Source organism: Rousettus aegyptiacus, unplaced genomic scaffold, assembly GCF_014176215.1.
Source record: "Rousettus aegyptiacus isolate mRouAeg1 unplaced genomic scaffold, mRouAeg1.p scaffold_m13_p_6, whole genome shotgun sequence".
Lineage (NCBI taxonomy): Eukaryota > Metazoa > Chordata > Mammalia > Chiroptera > Pteropodidae > Rousettus > Rousettus aegyptiacus.
In genome coordinates this window covers 5,411,589-5,438,529 of record NW_023416309.1, presented here as the reverse complement: position 1 = coordinate 5,438,529, position 26,941 = coordinate 5,411,589, and the positions used below count along the sequence as shown (strand labels likewise).

The following is a 26,941-nucleotide window of genomic DNA, read 5'->3' as shown; positions in this document are numbered from 1 at the left end:
CAAAGTGGTACCATTTACGAAGATGAGAAAACAGCAGGGAAGGACCAACGAGAGGAGAGGAGGTGAGCAGTTCAGGAGCTCCAGCTTGGCCATCGAAAGATTCTACGTTATCCAAGTGAAGATTCAGAGTAGGCATTTCAGTATCAATCTGTTCTAAAGAGAGAAGCCCAATCTGAAGGTGCCCATTATAAGTCATCAGCACATAAAGGACATCTAAAGCAATGAGTCTGACAGAAAAGGACAGCAGGCGTGCATGTCCTGTGAATAATTTTTAGGACAATGGCTTTAGTGTTTCACCATGTATAGTGATTACTATTCACCTCTAGGAAATAGTCTGTTTCATACTAGGTTTTTTAGTTTATTTGATTTTTTGTTGTTTTTTAGAATTGGCTATTCAAAATCTTATTACATGGCTTTCAAGCAACTAGGAGCATAACATAATCACAATTTATTGATATAATGATTATGTAAATAGATTTTTAAATATTTAACCATCCATGCTTTGATAGAAGAAATCCTTAGTTTTGATAATTATTCATTTAAAGTGTTTCTAGGACTGATTTATAATTCAGCACTCTATTTGGAATTTTTACATCAATGTTCATAAGTAAAATTGGTATATAATTTTCTTCTTTGTGTTATCTTTTTACGTTTTTGTCATTAAATTTGTATTAGCCTTGAAAATTTTTTCTTATTCTATTATCTAAAGTGTTTCATTAAAATAGAAATTATTTAAAATTTAGATATGTTTCAAGGGTAAAACAATCTGAGCCTGGTAAGTTTTAAATGATGATCTTTATTAAAGTTTCCAATTCTATGTTATTGGTATATTCAACTTTTCTATCTCTTCTTAGATCACATTTAGTAATATATATTTTGAAAGAAAATTTCCTATTTTCTATACATTTTAAAATGCATTTCTACAAAGCTTCATGTAAATTTTCTTACACTTTTAAAAATATTTTTCAGTACTTTGTTTATAGCCTCTTCCTAATATCATCTCTCTTTCTTTCTCTCTCTCTCTCTCTCACACACACACACACACACACACACACACTCACACACACACACACCCCACATACACAGGAGCTTTCTGTTTTTTTGTTTTTAAGAACTGGCTTTAGTTTTACTGACCTCTTCCATTATTTTTTCTTATCTATTTCATAAACATTAGTCCCTTCCTATTTCCTTTTAGCTTATTTTGCTATTTTTTCCAAGTTCCTTTTGTTGAAAACTTAGTTCATTTATTTTCAATAATTTTTTTAAGTTATGAAAGCATCTAAGAACAATGTCCAATTTAACTTCACTCTTTACTAGCTGTAGTCTTCCAGAAAAATAACCCCACCGAGACTCAGTTTTCTCACTTATAAAATGGAGGGAAGATGATTATAATACCTATGCTATCACCCAGCAGAATAATTATGCAAATCAAATGAGGAAATGGATGTGGTCACACCTGGGCAATAGTAGTTTTCCCTTATCATATTAGGTGAATGTTTAAATTTAAAACTAGGTCATTAGGATATGCAATGGGAAGTGAGTGATTTTAATTTCCACCGTCCCAGCATGAAAATAACAACTAGAGCTACTTTGTGGACACAAGAAAGTACCATGGGGGATATTTTCGAAGAAGTTGATGCTGAAAAAGGCAGGACTTGAAATGTTCAAGAGACAGAGCAAGAGCCAATGAAAGGCCAATGTCAATGTCAATTTATACTCCCTGACCTGCAATATTTGGATCACACTCTTAACTGATACAGCAGAGTATACTGGCCCAGAGCTCAGGTGCTCACAATGGCAGAAAGCCTGGGTTTGAAACTTGAGGTACTACTTACTATCCATATCACCATGAAAAATTCCCTGCCATCTCTAGGCCATGTTTTCTCATCTGTAAAATGAGAATAACACGTACATAGCATTCAGAATAGTGCTTGGCACAAAATAGTACATACTCAAATAAATCTTAACAATAATTATTAACTAAAAAATTATTTACAAAATTACCTCTCCTCTCAAATATTCTTGTACTACAATAAGATATGTATTTGAAAGTGCTCCATGAGTTATTTTTGTTTCCTTCAGTGAAAATCCATCAATCACTGCAAACTAAAAACAAACCTATATAGAAATACACTAAATTTAAGAGTGGAAACAAAATATAAGTATTTTCTCAGGCTAAAGAGACAAGAGTTCATTCTGCTGCTGAAATGCTGGTTAAAAAAAGAAGGTAAAGATTTAGGGGGTATATCTGAGCTTGGAGTGAAAACAACAGGGGTCTGCAAGGGTTGGTGGGAACCAGCCTCAAAAGGACAAAAAGGAAAATGCCAGTTCACAGTACACTGTGTTCCTTCTTCAAGGATGCCCAGGCTGAAGGAGATGAGGAAGGAGCAGGCTGAAACCCCAAAGCCAGTGATTGCTTTGCATCACAAAGCCCTCCTGCTCAGCCCCTTGACATCCCCAATCTCCACACCTTCAGTGTTTTTTCTTACCCCACTCTGGCCCCAGACTCTGCAGACTTGGCCAATGCTGGGCTTTCAGTTATCATATCATTTATTTAAATCACTTCGAAAGACTCTGATATGTCACCATCAGTGATGGATAGGAGCTGCAGTCCTTAGAATCAGGCAGTATTCCAAGTGGCTGGCAGATCCTAATCATACCACTTTGAAACAAGATTCTGTGTGCCTTCTTTCCAATACCCAGATTTGAGTTTGCTCCCACTCTCATGTTTTCATATACACGTGTGCATTCACACACACTCTCACACCCATGTACACATCCACACAGTCGTGTAGATTCACTCATTTTTACATGCTTGTGCATGCACTAATACACACTCACAGGCATACATGTGCACACACACGATGCCCTCACAGCAGCAACATCTGGAACAGGCTGCTTCTGGGATGCTCTGGCCTTGTGAGAAGAATAGTGGGGTCAAAGATCATGTGTCTCTCTGGGAGCTGGGGGCAGGGAGAGAAGTCTGCACTGTTGTCGGTAACAGAGGAAAGTACGTGCAGGGTCTACTTTTGGAGTGCATTTTCTATTCATCTCAAAGTGCTACTTTCAAATGGCTTTTCTGACTTCTTTCCATTGCAGCCTTAACAGCCACTTTAACACATGACATTAAAAATTTTTGTAAAGGTGCCACTTTTGGAAAAAGGGCTCAGGAGAGACCAATTGCTACCCCTGCCTCATTCCAAGATCCCTTCACATATTTCTAGGCCTATTAATATCACCTATTTCTGTTATGGCAAGTGTCAGCAAATTTTATCTTCCTAATTTACGATTTGCCAACATTCACTGCTGGTAGTCAAGATAAAACTGGGAAAAGGGTAATTAATTTTGTATCATGAATGTTATGGATAAAAGATGACCACAAATTCTTGCTTATCCTTCCATCAAGACATGGAATCTATGTCCCTTTCCCTTGAATCTAGGCTACAGAGGGACTTTCTCTGACACAGCAGAATGCAGCAAAAATGACAACACATCAGTTGGAGACCTAGACCCTAAAAACCTTGTCAGACTCTCCTTTTGCTCTTCAGGAGCTCTCAGCTACCATATCAGGTGGGCTACCCTGCTGGAGAGGCCATATGAAGAGAGAAGGGCACCTGGCCATGCCCCAGGTGTTCCAGTCATTACAACACAGGTGCCAGATATATGAATAAAGCCATTTTGTTTCTGTCCCAGCCAAGCTTCTGGTGCATGTAGCCACACAAGTGACCCCATTTCCCAACACTTGGAACAACAAAATGTTGTCCCTACTGAATCTTCATCAGGTTGTAGAATACTGTGGTTTAAGGCACTACGTTTTGGGATGATTTGTTACACGGCATTAGATAGCTGATATAAAATGCATACTCAAAGTAATAAGGGTCTTCAACTGAAGGATGAATGTGCACATTGACTTCTGCTCCATGCAACACACTATTGTGATACTTTATATCTAGGTTACTTGTAACTATTTTGAGATGATAGATGATTGATTGATAGATAAATGGACAGATAGATGATAGATACACAGACAGACAGACAGATACCTTCTAAAAATCTCCTCTACAAATCAGGAATAATTATCCTTATTTTATACTTTAAGAAACTGATGCTTAAAGACCAACCTACATATGTCTAGAAAACAACAGAAACAGCCACTAAACAACCCAGGTGAATCTAATTCCAAAGCCTATGTTTTTTCTGATAAAATATACTACCCTTCAATTATCATGTGATTCTCCTGCAGCCTGATGACATTTCTAAAACATGAATTAAGTGAATAGTGCTGGACGAAATAAATTGTTGAGTAAATAAATGCTTCCCAGAAACACTAAGGAAAGCTTCCCCAGCATCTTCCACGTATTTGCAACACACCTTGTGGTGCCCAGGTACTGCTTCCATTGAAAAGCAACCATAGTATTTGTTTCTCTCTGTAAGCCTGATCTTTTACCAGCTATTACAACATGAGTGTGATTTGGATTTTCTGGGGTTTTTCGTTTCATTTTAGTGGATCATTCCCTGGATTTTAAGTAGTGTGAAGTTCGCCAAAATTGATTAAGACCTTTCTCCATGATTTCACATTGAAAATAAAAGAAGGAATAGCAAATTGGTCATTTATCTAGGAGAAAAACAAAAGTGTGTGTGTGTGTGTGTGTGTGTGTGTGTGTGTGTGTGTGAAAGAGAGAGAGGAGAAGGAGGAGAAGGAGGAGGGGAAAGTAGGGGAGGGAAGAGGAGGAGAAGGGGGAGATGGGGGAGAGGGGAGAGAAGGTGAGAGAGGGAAGAGGGAAGAGAGGGAGAAGAGGAGGAAAGGGGACAAAAGGAGGGAGGGGAATAGGGGTAGGAGAGGGACGAGGAGGGGAAGGGGGAGGAAAGTGAAAGAGGGAGAAAGAGAATATGAGAATTAGATTCTGGAAGATGAACCACTATGTATCCTTCAATATGAAGGCCAAAATACTCCCTTAATAAACACTTGTAAAAGCCCTTTTTCTTGCTATGACATTTGGCATCCCAGAAGAAGGTTTAGGGCAAAAGCCCCAGTCCCAGAGTCTGGCCCATTTGACCAACACGTACCCAACCTGCCACTAGACTAGCAGAGGATGTACTAGGCCAATGAACCATCAATTCTTAATTTCCAGAGCAATTTGCCTGGTGCACACATGTGCATGTTTGAACAGCCACGTAGCTATATGATCAATGAGCCTTCCCATCTGCTCCTGGCAGCAGCTTCCTGCTGGTGAAGAAAGATGGAGAAAGAGGCTTTACTGCCAGTCAGCATAACTTAGCTCAAATCCTATCCCCACTACTTACTGTGCAATCATGGAAAAGGAACTCCTCATCTCTAAATTTAAGTTTATAATCTATAAAATCAAAACAGTAATACTTCTAAGTATTGTTGTAAAAGGTAGGGGGCACCCTTTGTCATTGTGTCCCATCAAAGAAAGGCAGAAACACACCATAAGTATGACAGTCCACTGTGGATAAACATATCTGCTACAGAACAAAGGGAAGAGATATGTGACTGACACTATTAATTGTCTCCCGGAATCCATTCTCCATTGTCCTTAGTAAAAGAATCTCCTATATTTAACTGAGCACATGGCTGTCTGGAATAAAGACTACATTTTCAGTCACCGCTTCCAGGTGTGGACACATGACAAAGCTATGGACAATGGAATCTAAGTAGAGTATCGTGTGAGACCCCTGAGAATACTCCTTAATGGAAGGAGCTCTGCTCTTATTAGTCCTTTTCTCATTTTTGCTAGCTGAAATGTAGATGTGGAGGCTGGAGCCAAAGTAGCCATATTGAACCATGAGGGTAGAATCCTAGCAGTGACAGACCAGCAACAAAGAATACTGAGTTGCTGATGATCACAGAGAAACTAAACCTGCCAGATTCCTTTAATAAGAGAGAAACAGACTATTTTTTACCACTATTATATTAAGATTTGCTCTTAATATATGCTCAAGATTATTTTTTTCAAAAACGATTATTTCTGATTCCTTAAAAAATAAATCAGCTAGTCATGTTTCCTGAAATGTTCTTCATCTTCTTCAAGCAAGGACACTGTTGGTCCCTCATCTAGTGTGCTTGTTATCAGAGTCCATGGCACTCAACATTCTTCAAATATTATAGGAATCCCATGGCTTCTGAACTGAAAAGTTAAATTTAAAATGAAAGACACAACTTTTGAGAACTTGTCACACCAAACCAAATTATGTTCATTCCTTAATAATGAAAATAACCCTATCTAGAATGTTTTAATGTTTACTATGTGCTAAATACTATATACTTGATATGGAGCATCTCATTTAATCTTTCGACAAGCTCGTGATTTGGTACTATTGCCATTTCTGTACTGCAGATGAGGCTCTCAGCTACCTCACCAACTCTCTTCCCAAAACATGGCACAGATGGATTCAGCCCTTCAGCCAGGCCCTCAGGACAACATAATCCTATTTATCCATATACTCCCACATCAAATTCTGAAAAAGGTGAAGGGAAACCCCTCTTTTTAGTGCTGCTCTGTGGACAAAGAGATGCTCTTTTGCAGGCTTGATTCCTGAGTGAAGAGGGCTCTCACTTAATAAAGGTTCTTTTATTCTGGTGGGCTCTTGTATGATCTCCCACCTCACATATAACCTCCAAAGCTAGAGACAGGATTTGGATTAACATCTGGTCATACTTTATTGATGACATTTCATTTCAAACACCATTGATATGTCTAGCATTGATAAAGTTCCTGAACTTTTTGTTGATTCTTGAGATTAGTTGTGAAACATGTATGCATACTCTCAGTCACTTTAAAAGATCTGACTGCAGTCTCCAGGATAAATTCTATGCTGTTCTCTAAATTTATCATCACCTTCATTTAAGGTTTGTACTTGTATACACTTGAGTTACCTGGACCTCTAGTTAGATGCCAAAAGTCAGATCCTGACTCATGTTTCGATTCCTGAATCTCATTAAAAATTCTGGATGCACAAAAATTTCAAGTAAGATAAATATTTGGCCCTTCACATTATACTCTAAGATGATTTTGTGTTAGATAAAATTGATATAGACTTTCATTCTAAAGTTAAATAAATTATTCTAAAATACAGAGCCTCTCTCAAAACAGTCCTAGTCAATAAAACACCTGAGTGAAAAAAAAAAATGTTCTTCTTATGCTTGAAGCCAAAGAACAGATTGAATATGTTGATGGTACCGTAAGTAGTTAATGGGTAAAGATTTCTGAACATTCACAACTGAGGAGTGAAGAAGATTTTGGTGAAAGGAGATGAGCTGAATTCCCTTGAGAAAAGCTGGCTGCTGGGCAGGGTTTGCCTTCCCTTGTCACCAGTAGTCACAGGTATCTTCCACTGGTAGCGAAATATGCCCAGGGAGCTTAGGCCAGTGCAGCTGCTGTGGTATGCATCTACAACAAATGAGCAATCCAAAGCCTTATGTTGATTGTCCAGAAGTATTAGACACTGCATCTTACCTTTTTAAAGTGGGTATGCACACACTCATATTGAAAGAGAAAGGGTGGGCTGCTCTGTATGTCTCTATACTTACCAGATCGAGATTAAGGAGAGAGACCTCTGGAGTCCATACACCACGCTCACTAAAGCCATTGATGCTCCTTGAGATGCATGAGAAATCTATTCATTAATTCACCAAAAATGAATTAAGCCCACACTCTATGACCCCACATTGTTCTGGCTGCAGTCTACAAATAACGCTAAATTCCTGCCTTCATAAAGCCTACATACTGGTGTTGGGACACAGACAACAGAAAATAGTTCAGTAAATATATACTGTATGTGATAAGCACTTGCTGCAGATTCTTTGAGTGCTACATTCATATCCCCAGGGTACCCATTACTGACTACAAATGCAGTGCTTCTGATCACAAGCCAGTGAATTGAGTGCTTTCTCTGGCAACAAGAGTATGATTGGCCTTTGTAGAAACAAAGTGCTGGAGAATTAATGCCCCCAGAAATGACTCTTAGTCAAAGAGAAATAGGAGTTGATATATTTGCTTCTCAGTTCCAACCAAATCCACTCACCTCTTGGCGTGTCCCTTGTCAACTGGCACAGCATTAAACTTTGTTAACAGAAGGCACTGGGGAGACCCTAGAGGAGGAAGGGACTCTTTCTGTTCTGGTGTACTCTTCACTTGCTCTTCTGGGGAAACAGCTAGCATTGCAGGGACATCAGGGGCACTCATGCTCCCCCACCAAGCCACTCCTTAGGAGTTTCAGAGGAAACCAATCTCGCAAGTAGCTAGCTCCCCAGAGAGTTCTGTGCAAGGCACATCCCTAGGGTCAACTCCCCCTGGCATCCTAGAGAGTAGATTCCCACAGAGTTCCACAGGTGCAATACCTCAGTAAACTTCACTATTTTGAGTCACAGCCACGTGCTCTATAATTAAATCTAGATTTCTTTCCTAATGGGGAGACCCTTTCAAGATTCATTCCTTCCTCATTGGTCTGTCACAGCCCTAGAGGTAGTGACTGCTCCTTTATTTGTTATTCTTGTGTTCTTTAAGCCTTAGTAGGTAATACCATGATATAGTTATTTCTTTACACAGTATTGAATTTTACCTGTTCAAACTATTCTATAGCTTCTGTCACCTGATTGGACCCTGACAGATATACAATGTTATTTTTTAATGACTATTTCCTTATTCAATTCCTAGCTCAAAATATTAGGGTCATAACCCCAAGCATCCTAAACTTCTCTAAATTATTATCTTCACCTAAAATGCCTGAAAATATATTTATATTCAGAAGCTAGAAATTGATCATCTTTTTCCTGACAACTTCACTTTTAAGAATCTTTAACAATCTGAAGAGTAAGCAAAACTTTGAGCAAGATGTTCATTGCAGCATTATTTGTAATATCTCAGCGCCTTTCCCTTTTATAAAAACTGTTATATTACCTGACAATCTTTTTTGCCATTTGAATTTCTAACCCCAGGTGGAACCTCCTTGAGGAAAGATACCATTTCTTTCCTGTTGAGACTAAATGAAGTCACTGAGGGAGCCAAAGCAGAAGAAAGATCTAAAGAAAATAGGAAAGGGATGGAGAGAAAATGTGTAGAGTGTGAAACTGACACCTTATACGTCCACTCTTACCCATTAGGGTAGACTGGTGTTGTGTGACTAGAGAGTATTTTACTGAGAAGCAGACCCCACAAGTGCACCTGGTACCAACTAAGCATGAGAAGAGAAGAGAGATAGCAGAAAGGTACAGCTGGACAGGAGGGGCAAGAATTGACTTGGAAAAGATTTATAAGGCTCTAAGGGTCCTTTTAGGAAAGCAAAGAATCGATAGCAGAGGTCTGTGTGTGACTACTCACCTTAAGTGAGGCTGTGTGTGTGTACTCATGTAGGCAAGAGGGGAGATGGCTACACACCTAGGAAGTATAGCTGAGAAGCGCAGACTACCTGCATCACAGGCTGAACTAATTGATGCCACCTGTAGAAGACAGGGCTAAATAAGCAGTGTGGATATGGTCCTAGCAGAGAAAAATAGGAGGCTAAGAGGAAGCCAACTTTTTTTTCCTCCAACTATAGTCATCACCAAAGGGAACTCCCCAGGGAAAAGCCAGCAGCGTGAGGGTCACAGCTGTGTACCACATTGGGACTGAGAAAAGAACATTGAGTCCACCTAGGAAAACCAGAAGATCGTGCTTACTATTTATTAAAGGGCCAAGCTTAAGTCCTACCCTATTCCCAGGAATGAAAAACTCATTCACAGTTATAAACTAATTGTGGGTTTCGTTGTTGTGCTCTCAAACTTTGTGGACTGTTAAAACTTCTCAATTTATTATACATGTACCTTATAGTCTTGACAAGTATTTCACAAACTGCAGTTGTGTGTGTGTGTGTGTGTGTGTGTGTACGTGTGTAACAGATATCACTGTTTCAACTTTTACCAGATTTAGGTACCACTTATAATATTATTTACTGTTTTTCTTTAAAACAACTTGTTTTTTTACTTAGCTTCGATCCAAGCAGTAATGTGTTATAGGTTTGTTATACTAATTATATATTTATTACATATTTTATTATATACACTAAAATAAATACCTACTTATTCCTCCTATAAAAATAAAGGTCTGATCTTTATATTACTTAAAATCATTTCACATACCATTGATAAGTGTAACACATTTGGGGAAACATGGTACTACAAAATGTGTAAGGTCCTTCATTATTTCCAAATCACGTGAATGATTTACAGTGTTTTCTGGGAAATGTCAGAAAGATTCAGAAGTGTTGGCATTTTCCTGTCGGAGAGGAAGTTACTCTGCCCTATTTTAAGCTTTTCTCTTTAAACGAATGCTCATAATTAGAGACATTTGAAAATATCAAGAACTTAAAACAGCTAATAGATACTTTCATTTCCTTGCTAGGGTATCAACATCCCAAGTGACACCAGCTTGTACAAAATGAGACCACTAAGTTTTGGTGCTATCTAAACAGACAAAGGGAAGAGAATATTAAGGCAATTATAATATGAAAACAAGTTGCTGTATTCAGTGTCATGGAAATGACACTAAAATAGGAAACTAAGAGGATCCGATTTTCTGCCTTACCTTGGCCACTTGCAAGTTGAGCTAGAGATTCATGAGTTAACTGCTTCCCATTTGTGAACCTCAGTTTTTTTTTTTCAATAATGAGAGGGTTGCATTAAACAAAAGTTTCTCAATCTAACTTATTGGATAGACAACATTATTTAGTAACATCCTAATAAGAATGCAAAATATGCAGTAATGTTCATTAATTTTTCTAAATTTTGTAATTCTCCTGGGAACAAAAAAGAAGCAACCACTGGACAAGGTGGTCTCTGACACGTATCTGAAGCCAATATTCCATCCAAGGTCCCAAGTCAACTCCCCATAAAGAAGATTTCAGAGGGGGCATCTTCTCAGTGAGGAGGTCCTGGGAAAGTGATGTGGGTTGGGACCTGATGACGAAAGCCTGCACTCACCCAGGACAGAACAGATGGGGACTTTCCTTTTTCCCTAGGCAGGGAAGTTGGACCTTGAGTACAGAGCACGAAAGGCTAGCCTCAAATACTTTCCCATGTCTTTGCTGCCTTCCTCATCTTTCCACTCAATAGTCTGGCTTCCTCTGGGGACACTCAGACTCAGCCCTGAGGTGCTGCAGAGGTTAATTCATGTGGGCTAATTCATCCTGGTAAAGCTTGGTCCAGCCCATGAGCTGCAACACAATCGGTAGCCTTTTGGGTTCTAGAGCACTGATTTTCACCAAAGAAAACTTATGTTTTCTGCTCTGCAAAACTTTTTCTAAACAGCAAAGTAAAGTTTTGTATTGATTAAGGTAATACCTTCAAGATACACAACATGGCTCAAAGATTTACGGTCTGAATTTTTACTCATTACTCTTTTAACCTTGGTCTTGGTCTTTTAAGCCTGACAAGCATATCTCCCTATACATGCATTTGTATTCTGTAATTTCTTGTTGTTTGTGTGAACTGCCTTAGAATGGAAGCTTCCTGGCACAGGGGTGCAAACTCCTTAAGGGTCATCTTTTTGTGCCTGCACTTACCATCAGCAGGGGCTACATGCTCTTCCAATTCAATCACGTGTCATTTCATTGTATGACAGGTTTATGAGGCCTCCTCCAGGCTTGCCTTAAAAACCAGAGAGGAAGGACTCAGTTTCTTACAGAACCTTGAAATGGGCTAACTTCACTACTAATCTCAATCTGAAATGAAGACCCTCATTCATTTCTGATGTTCCAGCCAGCAAGACTCTTGCCTAAGACTCCTGGCTTCACACTCAAGGTTGTCCCTAAGTCAGCCCCAGCACCCCTTCCCCACCCACAGCTCCTTCCACATGCCCTATTGCACCAGTAAGAGCTAAAACTCAGTAGGTACCATCCAAGTACTTTATACCTATTAACTTACTTAACACACATAATAACGCTGTAAGAAAATAATATGGTTACCACCCATTTACAGATGAGGCAACGCTGAGACAAAGAGAATAAGCAACTTGCCTGAAATCACAAAGACTCTAAGCACTTGAGCTAGTATTAAAAACCAGGCAGCTACCCTCTGCTCCCTCACACAGCATGGAAAGGTACTCGTGTGCTGAGTTCTTGATCCTGCTGCAGGTGATTTGAGCACAAAACTGTAAGCAAGATCCACTGCAAAGCACTCCAACTGAGTTCTGGTTTAATACCTTCTCCTGGTAAAAGGCAGAAAGTCACAACAAAAAAGGGGATATATGTAAAACCACAAGAAACTTGGGTAAGGCCTGTTGGTGTAGCCTATGAGCACTAGTCTTGATGGGCACCTCCCTGTTCTTAGCTCACTGTGGCTGCCTGCACCTTGTTGCTGGGTCCAGGTAGAGCTGTGTACCTCCACCTGGGCATTGGCAGTCGGAAATACATTATGTGACAATGACTACTTCTCTGTATAGTGTTTATTACTAGTTTTGAATCGTTTATCTCTTTATAGCCTTTTAAATAAACTCTGAAATGTCTTGTTTTCTGTTGGAATCTCACTGGGGGACCGTGTTCTCTTTCTCTATGCGCGCACACACACACACACACACACTCCAGTTAAACTAGGCAATTCCTAGTGCCTGCCTGTACTTTCTTTAATGTGCTTCCTCCATATTAAATGCCCGTAAACAAGATTAGAAGTCTAACTCAAATGCAAACTCCAGAAAGCTTTCTTTGATCTCTCCAGGCAAAAGTAATTATATTCTTTCCCCTCTCTAAACTCTAAGAGTTTTTTACTTTATCTCTTGTCTAAAGATATACCTCCATCCTACCTGTTTGTATCTCATCTTCCCTGATCCCCATGAGAATGGATTACGTTACTATGCATTTCAGCTCCATAATGGTTATATCAGTGATAATCAACAGATATTTGTTGAATTTATTTTGATAATTTTGATCCTCAGTAATAGCTGATGTTAGAAATTAGATTGTGATGATCATTCATGATCTCTAGTGATGATAAAGATTAAAAACAATGAAAGACAATAAGAAGTGCAAATGAAGGTGAACAATTTGATTCAGAACAAGAAAATAAAGAAAAATTATGCATCCCATTTCTCATACAAGGAATGTTATAAATTTGCATTGAGTAAGGATCCCTACCAGATAGAGCCAAGAGCCTGCAATTATCACCACCTTACTGCTGAAATTCTGTAGTACACATCCTTAGTTCTTATTCTGGTATAATAATATAAACACATTCATTGATCAAATTTTTAAAACATCTCGACAGGGCAAATAATTATTTTAACATTCTTTTCTCAACCCCATCACCCTCAAGTGATATTGGTGGATGCCTTAAAATATGTAAAAATATTCAATGCCTCGATTATCATCTGGGAATTTTAACTGTTGTTGTCATGTACATTAATAATTTCTTGGTATAATTTTTCCCAGGAGAATGTATCCAAAAAAAGTATGCATAGATTTACATATATAATTGCTAATAAACCTCCCAAGAAGAAAATAGCCTTCCATCCAGGTGGAAACTATATCACTTTAAATCAAAGCTTAACGACTATCAAAGTATTTTTATGAAGTTATAGAAGAATGCTAGGCTGTAAGTCAAAGGCAATTAGGCAATAAAAATGGTAACTTTAACAAGTGGCTACTCATCTGCTGGTTGAGCACATTCCAGCCTCTATTACGCCTTATCTGCCATTTCATCTGCCCAGAGTGTATATACCCTTCTTATGGGAAGGTGATCCAAGACAGCTGGGATATATAGCCCCAAATTCCATCATGGATGCCAAAGGGACAGACATTCCTTCTTCCAGCTCTCTAGCTCCAAGGGTGTAGAATGATGAACCTTGAAGAAGTAATAAAAAGGATTGACTAATCTTTAGAGTTATTGCAAAAATTTAGTTTAAGGAAAGACAGCATCTCAAATTACAGTCATAGTGTCATGGGTAACTTTTTTTTTAAGTCAATAGTGGAAATATAAAATACTTACAAGTGACTGTGATATTTGAAATTGCTTCAAAATACTCCAGCAAAAACATTATAATTAATTTTAAATGGGGGCTAGATTAAATAAGATTATTAGAATTATAATAATCAGAGAAACTGTAAATGGATGTATGGAGCTTTATTATAGTCTGTGATTGTTGTGTATACTTAAATTTTTTCATAAAAAGTTAAAAAAATTATTTTAAAATCCACGAGTGTTGCAGGGAAGATCCCACAGCAGTGCTGGTATTGGAGGGAGTGGTGAGCATCCAGTGGCACAAGGGTCGCCTGCTTAGCTTATCTCCAGTACTGTCAATTTTCTGAGCTAGTTTCTCTAGTCTTCCTGGAGATTGTGAACTATCCAATATCCTACAATACATTTTTGTTTTCTGCTTAAGTGCCTGTAGGTTGCAACCAAGAACCTGAATGTTAACACCTAGTAAATTAAAAACTCCAGAAGATTTTTTGAGTTGCTTCATCTAGTGAATGCAAATATTAATGTGCAACTGGACCAAGAATGGCATATTCATTTTAGGAGTGCAGCTGTTCTCTCCTCCTAAACCCGTGACTGATTTTGATGATTAATCCCACACCTCCTTATAGCCTCAGAATCCTTCTCAACACAGCTTTTCAGGTAGCACTGCCTAACATAGCTGACTGGGGAATTAAAAGATATTTATCATTCCCAATTTAAGCAAAGTGAAATAAACAGGAAAATTTTCCACTTTCCTCTAATAAGAGCACATATTTTTAAACTGATTAAAATGAGTTTAAGATTATTGTATCTGCCCTCTTTTCCATCTTCCCTTTACTACTTACAAAGGTATGTATGACATATACGCAATCTTTGGTATGAATTAATATCAGAAACTCTACAAAAGCAAACTTTACTATAGAGTACTACCTTGGACCTGAAGGCTTTAGAATTCCTTTTGTTCAATCTTATCTCTGTATCTGTTGGTTCATAACCCCAGGAGATCTTCTGGTGAAATCTGAAACTGCCCACCCCTACATAGAGGACGAGGAGAAACCAAAGAAAGGCTCATAAGCTCCCAGATCTTAATTCAAGGCAGTTTATGCCTCCCAGCTTTGCAAAATGACATGCTAAGTTCTCTAATTTACTATCCTCTTCTCCCATCTCATCTGCTAGTCCCAAAGAGTAGTGGATAACCATGTGTTCTTTTTTAACCTCAGCTCTTTCAGTTTCCTAATTCGAGCTTCAGTCTCTGGTTGAACATTGTGCTCAGCCAACCACGCACAGTAGAGCCAGCCCATTGTAGGACCATTCGTTTCCCTTCTTTGCCACAGTGAATTCTCTACAGTTTCTCAAGCCAACACATGAGACCAGCCTGTGTTTTTGAAGTGTCCTTATACACTTGTGATGGCCCACAAGCATCTAACATGTGTGCCACCCCTCCCCACATATAGATCAATAGTCCCTGGAGGAGTCCCCCTCCTCCTAGGATGCCTCTTTCCCAAGAACCATTTCTTTGGTCTCCTGTCTGCCTCTCCAATTGTTAATTTAGGACCCTGGGAGTTTCCCAGGTGAAATCTGAAACCAGCCCCTGTACACAGAAGACAAGGACAAACAAGAATGAGGCTTGGTAGCTGGCAGTTTTAATAAGCAAGGGAACTTACAACGCTTGAGAAGATGTCTGCATTTTCTTGCCAGAATCTTAAAGTTTATAGAGGCCTTAACTATGTTCAGTTATATACATAGTCCACATGGTCGCAGGAACACCTTTCCCTCTCAAGGCTGCATCCTTGAGGCAGCGTCTAGCTGAAGGAAGGTTAGCAGATTGCACATTGCAAGGATGAAGAGGGGCTCACAGGAGCCTCTGATTGCCCAGTCTAGTTCTCAGGTCAACCAGGGGTCACTTGCTCTCAATGACCTCCTCCAACAGAATCATCTAAGCTGATTGCCACAACCACAAACCACTGCCCCATTCATACACCTCATACGTGTTTCATACTGGGTGTTTTTAAGCCCTCCCAAGAACAGGAGAAGGGCACGTGAATTGGCATTCTTCCCACACTGGGAGAGGTGCTAAATTGCATACCACAAATTCATGTTTCTGGAACTTTCTTACTGTAGGGGCAGAAATGAGTAAACAGGATCACACAAAAGATGAAATTCAAAGAAACCACCACGAACAGAAAATTTCTCATGATTTCTTTTTCAAATTAATCTAAATTTCATACCCTATTTCATAAGTCATATTTGTTTAAATATAAAAACAGTGACTTTCCTTCAGGAGTTATTTCAAGAAGGAACGTCAGCTTCCTCTCCCACTCACACACCTCCTAAGACCTTCGTACCCCATTTACTGGACAGAGGGAAAGAAGCTAGGCTCAGGTTTCAGGTCTACTACTTAGAGCTTGACCTTGACAGTAGCCTCGTTCTGGACCTGTCTGCTCTTCAATCTGTGCCCCACCTAGATGTAACAGGACGGCTTTGTGGGATGTTCTTGTTTTCCTGGAATTGGCAACCAAAGCCCATGGCCAAGATAAAAGGGGCCGAGTATCCTTGTAGCATGTTCAAAATTCACCAGCAGTAACCGTTTCAAGGTTTCCTGAGGGTTCATTTCAGTTCCTACTGTCCTTCCACAATCACCCTACCCTGTCCAACCTCAGGAGCAAAAGAATTCCTGTGGAGAGGCATATCTTTCCTTAACCAACCTGCAGGGGGAGGAGGCACTACTGGCTTCATTCCCTGAAGCCAAGAGAAGGAAGCCCCAAGAGAATCCTGCATTACTTTTGCAGGTGATGGGGTATTCAGGAAGGAGGGATTTATATCATATGCTTTGGCATCTGCCTGACCACTGGGACTGCTGGTAGAATAGCCAGGCAGAGAAGGGTAGGAATGGCCCCTACAGTATCTGAGCCCAGAGAGATGCAGAGAATAGACTTGACCATGCCTTCAGACCAAATGAGGTTAGAGCCCTTAGACTTGTTGGAGAAACTGGAAGCCATAGGTGCAGCAAAGTCTAAGAAGCACCGTCCCTCAGGAAGCAGCTAGACATCTATGGGGCTTGTTAGACACTGCCTATCCTCTCTGAGCCTACAGACAACAAGCAAGATCAGTGTTGGTAATCTATAGAAATGGGGTCCAGCACCAGGTTGGCAAGCAGAGGAAAGGGAACAGAGGTGGATGAGAGAGTAGACTGTTCCTTACCTTCCCTATCTCTGGCCTCGCTGCACATTAGAATCACCTGGAGGCTTTTAAACTCCAATTCTACCCCAGCTCAGCAACATCAGCATCTCTGGCACTAGGGCCAGACACTACGTGTCAAGGATTTGTAATGCTTTGCAGGTGATACCAATGTACAGCCAAGGAAGAAGAAACTTTAGAATTGATTATAATTTTGAAGTTTTAAAAGACATGAGAGTGAGTCATAAAACTGGAATGAATTTGTTTAATCATAAGTGGCCAAAAATGTATAGAATTAGGGGAAAATGTGGGGCCTCCCAATCACAAAGAAAGTTTAGCAATATCTATAAAGATTAAACTGTTTTATGTTTATATCCTCCAAAGAGCTGAGAATCCTCAATCACATTCATTATACATGAAATGGTGATAAAAATAACATCTAACTCACAGGGCTGTTGTGAGGCTTGAAAGAGGTATGTGAAGAGATCATGGGAGAAGATATTTTATTTTTTTCAATAGCTAAAATCCTCACCTAGCACACAATAGGCTCTCAAAGGTATTTGTTGAATGAACAGTCATGAACAAATTACTAGTCAAATTTAAGTTTATGTTTCCTTCTTCCTTTAGGTGGCTTTCTTTCCCAGGACACACCACAGCCTACATAAAACCCTCCAAATTAATAAGCTCTTCTTAGTTTGAGTTCCCTAAAAGCAGGGACTGAGACAAGGACATGTGCTCAGGAAGTTAATTTGGGAGGTGATTCTAGGAAGCCAAAGAGAGAGAAGGAAGGAAGGCAGGAGGCCCAATAAAGGTGTTTGATTGAGCTGCTAACTGCTGCACAAGATGAAGTTCTGTCCTGCCAGGGGAGCCATGCAGAAATGAAACTTAAGGTTGTGGTCCAAGGCTTAGGGTTGGGCATTCATCCTGCCTGCAGTGGTGGTGGTTAATGCAGGGACACCAACTCGCTCACACTTCCAGGCCTGAGCATATGGGCTTAACGAGCTCCTTGCACTTTGGAGAAATTTCTAAGGCAAAAAGCTGAGACCCATGAGTATTAGATGTGGGAGGTGGTCTGCATGAGAGCTCTTACCGCACTGCAGCTGGAAACAGAGGTGGGAGAGGGCACGTAACATGGGGCACCAATAGCATCTATTCCATGCCTCCTAGATAATCAAGTGTTAACAGGTGTTAACTATTTATGAAAGTTGCGTGAATACCTCGGGAGACAATCACAATATCTAATCACAGAACAATTTTATAATTTAAAAGGATTTGATTCTCTTCTCTGTCTAGACAGAAAATAAGCTGGGAGAATGATTCAGACTCTGTATATTTAAATAGAACGTTTCATGTCTACCTTAAGTTATGTTAGTCTCTAGTGTGGAAAGTCATATTAATACACATTACTTTGCAGAGAAACTAATTAAATTTTTCTATCTTCTTCCTTGGCCTCTATCAATTAACTGTAATTTAAACTTTACCTGGGTCTTTCCATAGAGGAAATAAAGCACACAAGCAAAGCCCTGAAAAGCAAATATAGTGTTTTTAGGGGGAAATGTGTAAAGTATGAGATAATAACTGAGAACCTGGGTAGTTTGGAGTTCAACTAATTTCACTCTATTGTATATACAAGGATAAAACCTAGATGGCACAAAGAACTCGACAAATGTGCTAGCCCACCTTATCCATTTCAAGGAGATATTAATGAAATATGTATTTCCCAAATAAAGATAATCAAGCAGAAAAAATAAAACAACAACAGACCAAATCACAGGGCAAAGAAAACTACATAATATTGTTCCCTAGGCTTTTTCTTACAGAAGTTCTGGATGTTACTGCAGGCTAACCAAAGTGCTAGTTGAAGGAATGATCAGAATGAGAGAGGACACAAAACTGTTCTTAAAGGGTAATAGGACTTTGCCCAGGCCTTTATAGTCATGGGAGTTAATGGGATGCCATTAGCAAAATAACTCATTTTTCACTAGGTCATGCCTCTAAAGGGCACTTTAAGTGTTTCATAGAATCCCTAGGTATATCACAGGTGGATTTATGAACACATTTGCTTCATCTGAGTGCTGCTATTATTTCCTGCCAGATTTCCCCTCTCACACTGCAGCTGAACTCCTGGAACCCCTAAGATGTCAACATTGCACAGTGGTCCCTCTCCCTTTGTCTTATGCTCTGTTGCAGCTATGTGTCAAAGCTATGTGGCTCATGCCTTAGTGTCTTAGAGAAATAGCCTTGTTGTATTTTACATACTGCATACCTGTTCTCTAAGGGACTCTGATATCTCTTGTGAAATCCAAGGAGTAAGAACTTGGAAACAAACTGAAGTGACAAATACTTCTAAGTCCTACCAACAACATCCCATTGGCTTTGGATGGTTCAAGACTTCTCCATGATTTCTTCTTCCTTTAGGTGGCTTTCTCTCCCAGGAGGCACCAGTCTGCAGATATAACCAGGTGGTCCTTAACTCCAGTCTAGGACTCACTTGATTTAAAAAAAAAAAAAAAAAAAGTATATTTATTTTACTCAACTTTCAATGCTTGTTCTCCTTAATGAGTACTTTCTCTACTAAATTTTTCAATTAGTTTTTATTAAACATATCTAGGAAATCATGTTAAAATGCAGATTCTGATTCAGTAGATTTGGGGAAGGGCCCGAAATCTGTATTCTTAACAAGCCCCCAGGTGATGCTGATGCTTCTGGTCTTGAACCAACCCTTGAGAAGCAAGTCATAAGGGTTTACAGATAAAATGACACACCCCGGTTACAGTTTGGCTAAAAAAATAAATGTACCCCTATACAGTCAGCAATACAAGGAAGTATATATCTGAGAATGAGTACCTATTCTTGAAACTGCTCAGAATGTGCAGTAACATCCAGAACTCCTGTAAGAAAAACTTGGTCCATGACCAAACTCATATAAACATCTTCTACAGCAGAGGTTCTCAAACTTGAGTGTGCATCAGAAACACCTGGAAGCTTGTTAAACTCAGATTACTGGGCCCAACCCCCCAGAGCTTCTGTTTTAGTAGATCTGAGCTGGAGCCCAACAATCTGCATCTCTAACAAGTTCCCAGGTGATTCTGATGCTGCTGGCTTAGGACCCACACCTGGAGAGCCTCTACTATAGCAACATTAGTAAGTCTCCTGCTTACTAGTGTGCCCACCCCCACACTCAACAAAACTTTTAAAGTCCAGACCTCCAAACATATACCCTGCCGCCAGCAAACATATTTACAAGAGTCTTTCAATATTAATCTCCATCCTTTTATCTTTAAGCTGAATCTTTGTATTTAAAGGGGACCACTTATAAGCAATAGACAATTGGGTCTTTTATTTTAATACACTCTCCATCTTTGTCTTTTGATTGGTATATTGAGACAATCTAAATTTAAAGTGATTATTTGGATTAATATTTACCAGGTTTGTAACTGTTGCCTATTGGTCGCATTTGTTTTTTGTTTCTTTTTTTTTTTTTTGCCCCTCTTTTTCTGCCTTGTATGGTTTCAATCAGAATTTCATATGATTCAACTTTAACTTATCTCTTAGTGTATCAATTATACTTCTTTTTAAAAAAAATTTAGTGGTTGCCCCAAAGTATACAATATACATAATAACTAATCTAAATCTACTCAAATTATACTATACTTTTTTCATATATTGTGCAGGCATTTGATAACAGTATTCTCAGTTCCTCTCCTACCCCATGACACTGCTGTCATTCATTTAAATTATCCGTATGTTAATAATCGCCCAATACATTGTTAATATCATTGCCTCAAACACTTATCTTTCGGACCAATTAAAAAGAAAATTAATTACTTTATGTTCTTAATTTATCCCTTTGTCAATTCTCTTCTTTATGTAGATCCAAGTTTCTGACGTATATCATTTTGTTCTGCCTGAAGGATTTCTTTTAACATTTCTTACCGGGCAGACTAGTGATAATAAATTTCCTCAATTTTTATTGTTCCGAGAAGTCTTTATTTCTTCTTCACTTTTAAAGGAACATTTTACTGGATATAGAACTATAGGTTAAAGGGTTTTTGATCAATACTCTAAATATTTCATTCCACTCTCTTCTTGTTTGCATGGTTTCTGATTAGAAATCCAGTATAATTCTTATTCTTGTTTCTCTGTAAGAGGTATGTGATTTGCTACCAGTTTCATTCCAGATTTTCTCTTCATCTTTCATTATCTACAGTTTGAATGTGGTATGCCTAGGCAAGAGTTGGTTTTGTTTGGTTAGTTGGTTGGTGATAGGTCATTTAACTGTTTGGTGCTCTCTGAGCTTCCTGGATCTGTGGTTTGGAGCCTGTCATTTATGTAGGAATATTAAATAGGATAGTCTCAACCATTATTCAAACATCTCTTCCATTCTATTTTTCTTTCTGCTATTCTAATTATGCATATGTTACACCTTTTGAAATTGTCCCTCAGTTTTTAGGTGTTCTGTTGAATTTTTCCCTTTATATATTTTTTTCTCTTTGCATTTTAGTTTTGGGGAAAAAATAAGACCTATGTTTAAGCTCACTAACTCTTTCTTTGGCTGTTTCCAGTCTGTGGATGCCATTCTTCCTCTCTGTTACAGTGTTTTTGTTTTCTAGCATACACTTTTGATTCTTAGATTTTCCATTCTCTGCTTACATCACTTATCTGTTTGTCCATGTTGTCTACTTTTCATATTAGAACCCTTTGCATATTAAGCATAGTCATTTTAAATTCCCTGTCTGATAATTCCAAAATCTGTGTCTGTTTTGAGGATGGTGTTTCTCTTCAAAGTGTGTTTTGTTTTGCCTTTTAGTATGCCTTGAAATTTTATGTTGGAAGGTAGACATGCTGTATCAGGTAATAACAACTGGGGTACATAGGCATTTAGTGTGAAAGTTTATGGTCACTGGATAGAAGTCAGATTATGTTTGCTGGAGCTGTAGGTGCCAGAGGCTTTCCTTAGTTTTTGTCTCCCCTCTCGACTTTAGTCCTCACTTAGTACCCTCCTCAGAGAAAGTCTTTATCTTGTGGCTCTCTCAGCTGTAATCGGCTATTATACTGAAGCCCCATTGTTTACGGGTAAAGGGATGGGGAGTGTTCTGTAATCTTCTGATTAAATCTCAATATTTTAGTGGACCTATGACTCAGTGCTGTAAATTTTACAAGTGTTTAGCAGTATCGCTTTCTTCCCCTCTGCCTTACCTGACTGCAGCATTTCTAGTCCGTGTCCTTGAAGTCCTGACCTCTGTTAACTATTACCCCATTAGGTGAGATAGTAAAGTTAGAGGAGGCTGGAGTGGGAGAAATATGTTCCTCCCAGTTGTGATAAGGCCCTGGTAAAATCTTTACCTCTGTAGAGTAGGTATTTGTTATGAAGAAGACTGTGAGTATATTTCATAATTGTCCTCTGCCAGATCTGCAAGGGGATCTTTCTCAGATATCCACCATGAGAATCTGGTAAGGTACTTGAAGCTAAAGTTCATGAAATTGAAAATTGCTATCCCCAAGAGCTTCTCACTCTCATGCATTCAACATCTAGCAATTTCCCAAAATTACTGACAAGTATTCTTACCAGTTTATGGCTCTAGCAACTCCCACTCCAGGTAAACAGTTCTCAGCTACATCTCTCAGGATGTACCTGTTTCTCCAAATTTTAGGGTAGTAGTTTCCTCTGTATCTTTCCAGTTGAACTGGAAGTCCTTTCAATGTTAATCCAAACACAGTAGTTTCATAAAGAAAAGTTCTTGATAAAAATAAATTTATATGATAATTCAAAATCAAAGTCTATCCCTTCCACTGAAGTATTTGCCTCAGAACTTTTGTTAGAACACAGGACTAAAAACATGAAAACTCAGGTACTTGAGTATGGTGTTTCTGCGCAAGACATCCACAGCCTTTTCTTAGAGGGGCCTAATTTCATCTTCAGTTCACTCCATCTACCCCAAAGATAATGTTTTCTTGTCTTTAATAGCTATGTTTAAAGAGATCTGGTTTCATGTACGATGTGACCCCCACACTGGAATAAGCCATACCTGTGTTCTCTTTTATTTCTAAAGACAAAATAATTATAATAAATAATCATCATAATCTAGAAAGCTTTGCTGTTAGGCAAGCATTCTTGAGTTTAAAAATTGAAAACTTCACTTAGTTTCGTGCTGACTCAATGCTAATTTAGAATATGCGCACCTCCTTCTCTGTAGGTACATTTATCAAATGTGTATACGACCCTATTGTTCGCTTTCCAGTTCATATATTAAAACTGTCTTATTCAAATATTAGACATGACTAAAAACCATAGAAAATGTAAGTTAAATGAAGAATGAAGTATATTTGTACCCACACTATGTTCACGAAATTAGGAACTCCAGGGGAACAGAGAACATGGTGAGGTAATGCGAACGACATCAGATCTCCTGACACAGCTGACGACCGTGTCATCTTAGGAAAGTCACTTGTGTGCTCATCTCTAAACCTTGGCATTCTCACCTGAAAATGAGAGCAATAATGTCAACCATTTAATGATATAATAATGATAAATGAGGGAGTCCATGAGAAACTTAGACAGTATCAACTTGACAGTGAAAACTGAGTAATTATTGCCAAGTCCAGTGTCATTGTGTTTGTCTGAAACACTCCTAATTTGTCAGTTCCACACATGTTTAGCCTATAATTAGTAGAGGCCTGAAACCTATGGTCTCATATTGTCTTTACAGCCCTTTTGGCTTCTCCCACCCCATTGCTTCTTCAACCTTTTACGTGTCTATCAGACTTTTTATACCTTTTTTATTTTTCTTACTTTCTATGTCCTTTTGTTCCCCCCTACTTAGAATTCCATCTCTGGCTTAAGTTCACAGCAGAATTTCAGCTTCAGTAGGTTTTATTGTCAGCAAATCCCTAGACAGAACTTGCATTGCCCTTTTACCTCTTTCCATATGAAGAGACTCAGCCCACCTGACCCTACACTGGTCTCTTGAATACCCCACACACTTGGAAAACCTTAGCTGGTGACATCCTAATCAGTAAACTCTTTTAAAAGGCAATATGAAAATATGTATGAAGAATTTAAATGTTTATTCCCTTTGACTCAGTAATCTCACTTTCAAAAATACATCCTAAGAAAAGAATAAAAAATATAGGAATAAAACCAAGGAATGTAACACCTTTAATATAGATTTATTTATGATAGTGATAAATTAGAAACAAACTAAATGTCCTATAGTGGAGGAATTCTTAATTAACTATGGCACATTTACTCTGTGGAATATTATACAGTCGTTAAAAAGAAAAATTAGAAAGACTGCATAGCAATTCAGAATAATGCTTATGAGTCAAGTGAAAAAGCCAGGGATAAAACTATATATTCTGTATGATTGCAATTAAGTAAAAACATAAATGTATATAGAAATGTATAAGGAAATACTCAAAAAGGATAGAAATTATGTTAACGAGATTAGCAGTGGTTTTTTTTTCAATTTTTAACTTTCTGTAATATTATTGCATCATTTTTATAATTTAAAAAGTTTCTTATAAATGTAAATAAATAATAATAAGGGCAAACTCAGCTTTCGGAATATCTTGTACCTTCAGCTAAAATTGTTTGTATTCTAGGCTTAATTTCTCATGCTCGAAGGATGTTCTAGAGGCAAATATTTTTCTTTCCAGATATAATAAAAGCAGCAATTTAGTTTACTGAGTAAACTATGTTAAAGTAATGTTATACTTAGATAATGCTGTTGCTCCTTTTTGAGCAGGGCTCATGTTTTGAATTGTTTTTCCCTTCATGGGGACAGAGTTAGGCCAAATTATCATCTCTCCTTTCACCTTGCTCTCCATTCAGCTGATGATGAAATATATCTAAGGCTAAGGACAGGGGCGGTGGGCATTCAGAAGCGTGGTCAAGCAAAATGAATTGACCTGTCCACTAAGCAACTTGACCAAATATTCAATCCAAATGAGCTAAATTGAGATATAATAAAATGTTTGTAGGTGATTCTGTGCCAGCCAGGTGAAGCACATTCATTGACATTGGAGTGATGAATTACCTAGAATACCACAAGATAACTGTGTGTGTGTGTGTGTGTGTGTGTGTGTGTGTGTGTATTTTAATATAAAGAACGGGAGAAATGAGGGGAATTATCCGTGTTAATGTATAAAGAATAAATATTATACTTACAGCCATAGTCTATGAGTATGAAAAGAGGAGAGTATGTAATAATAATCTTCTAAATTGGTTCCCCCTTTCTCCTATCATCCTCTTTCCCAGCTCCTTCAAAGCCAATGAAAGGGTTATCTATACACACAGTCTCTCTTCACTTCACATAGGAATCTACCAATCCTGCCTTTGCCATTATATTGAAATTGCTCTGATTAAGGTCACAAATTAACTTATAGTTGCCATCTGTTTTAGTCTTTTTCTTACTTGACTGTTTTGTAACTTGGATGCTGGCGAACATTCCCTTCTCCATGAGATGTGTCCTCACTTTCATTTTCCCACTGCTCTGGTTTTCTTCCTACTGTTTTATATTTTCTCTGCATGAGTTTCTTTTCTTCTTCTTGTCTTTATGTTGCTGTTCATTCACTTACTATGACTTTTCTGTCTCTACATACTTTTCCTGGACAACTTCATGCATGTCCATAATTTCAACTCCCACTTACCTACTGATGACGTACGGATTATATTTCCCTGCCAGACCCCTCTTGTAAGTTCCAGCCTTATGTACAACTAACTTCTGAAACAATCCTCCATGGGGATACCACAACTCTGAACGTTCATTGTTGAGTTTGTTTTAACTCTCTTCTTCCAAAACCATTTATTCCTCCAATATTACTTACCTCCAAAGCAGAAACCTGGTATCATACTTGATGCCTTCTTTTTTTGCTCACATCTAATAAGCCACCATGTTATCTTGATTCTACATCTTGAATATTTCTCATATTAATCACTTACCTGCATGCCCTTACCTAAGGCCCTTGTCATCTCTCCTACATTATTTCAGCAGTCTTCTAACTCGAAGTCTTTCTGCTTCCAGTCTTGCTTCCTTCTAATGTCTCATCCGTCTATTAGTTTCACAGTAATTCTGCCATTCCTCAAAATAATTTAGTGGCTTCCTTACAGAACTCCAATAAAGAAATATAGAAGGAATGATGGAAATAGAAAATCATCATTAGAACCTTACAATAGTAATGACTCAGATAAGATTCATGGGTAAATGCTAAAATAAGTAGGCAAAAATTAAGGAGAAACAAGAAATTAGTATGGTGTCAAAGAATTTCCCCCAAAATATTTAGTAATCACAAAGAAAAAAATAACTTCACAGGATAAACTTGGCATATAATACCTTAGCCAAATGAATGAGATTAAAATCACCAATAATAAGCATATAAACATGAAGTATTACCTGGTATGATGCCCTGAGAAAGGTAAATCACTTCTGTAGTATTCTTACCAAAAAATCATAGCCTTAGTCTATTAATGAGGGAACTTCAGATGAACCTAAACTGAGAGACATTCTACAAAATACCTAATCAGTACTTTCAAACACACAAAGGTTAGGAAAGACAAAAAAGGGCTGAAAACTGTCACAGATTAGAGAATGCTAAAGAGATATGACAATTAAATACAATGTGGCATCCCGGATTGGATTTTGGAACAGAAAAAAACAGTGGGAAAAATGGTAAAAATATGAATAAAGACTAGAATTTAGTTTTCAGTATTATACCAATGTAAAATTTCTAATTTTGACAAACATATTACTTGTTGACATTAGAAGAAGCTGGGTAAACAGCATATGGCAATTTGTACTATTTTTGCAACTCTTATAT

The 26,941-nt window shown here is 38.3% G+C and overlaps 1 long non-coding RNA gene across 1 annotated transcript; it reads right to left on the bottom strand.

The window, feature by feature from the left end:
* Window positions 1-14,139: 14,139 nt before the first annotated feature.
* Window positions 14,140-26,338, bottom strand: LOC107498385. Its single transcript, XR_001594051.2, has 3 exons — window positions 26,067-26,338; window positions 23,460-23,605; window positions 14,140-19,612 (listed from the first exon to the last, which is right to left on the bottom strand). It is a non-coding gene; the product is annotated as an uncharacterized LOC107498385 (long non-coding RNA).
* Between the last annotated feature and the right edge of the window lie 603 nt (window positions 26,339-26,941).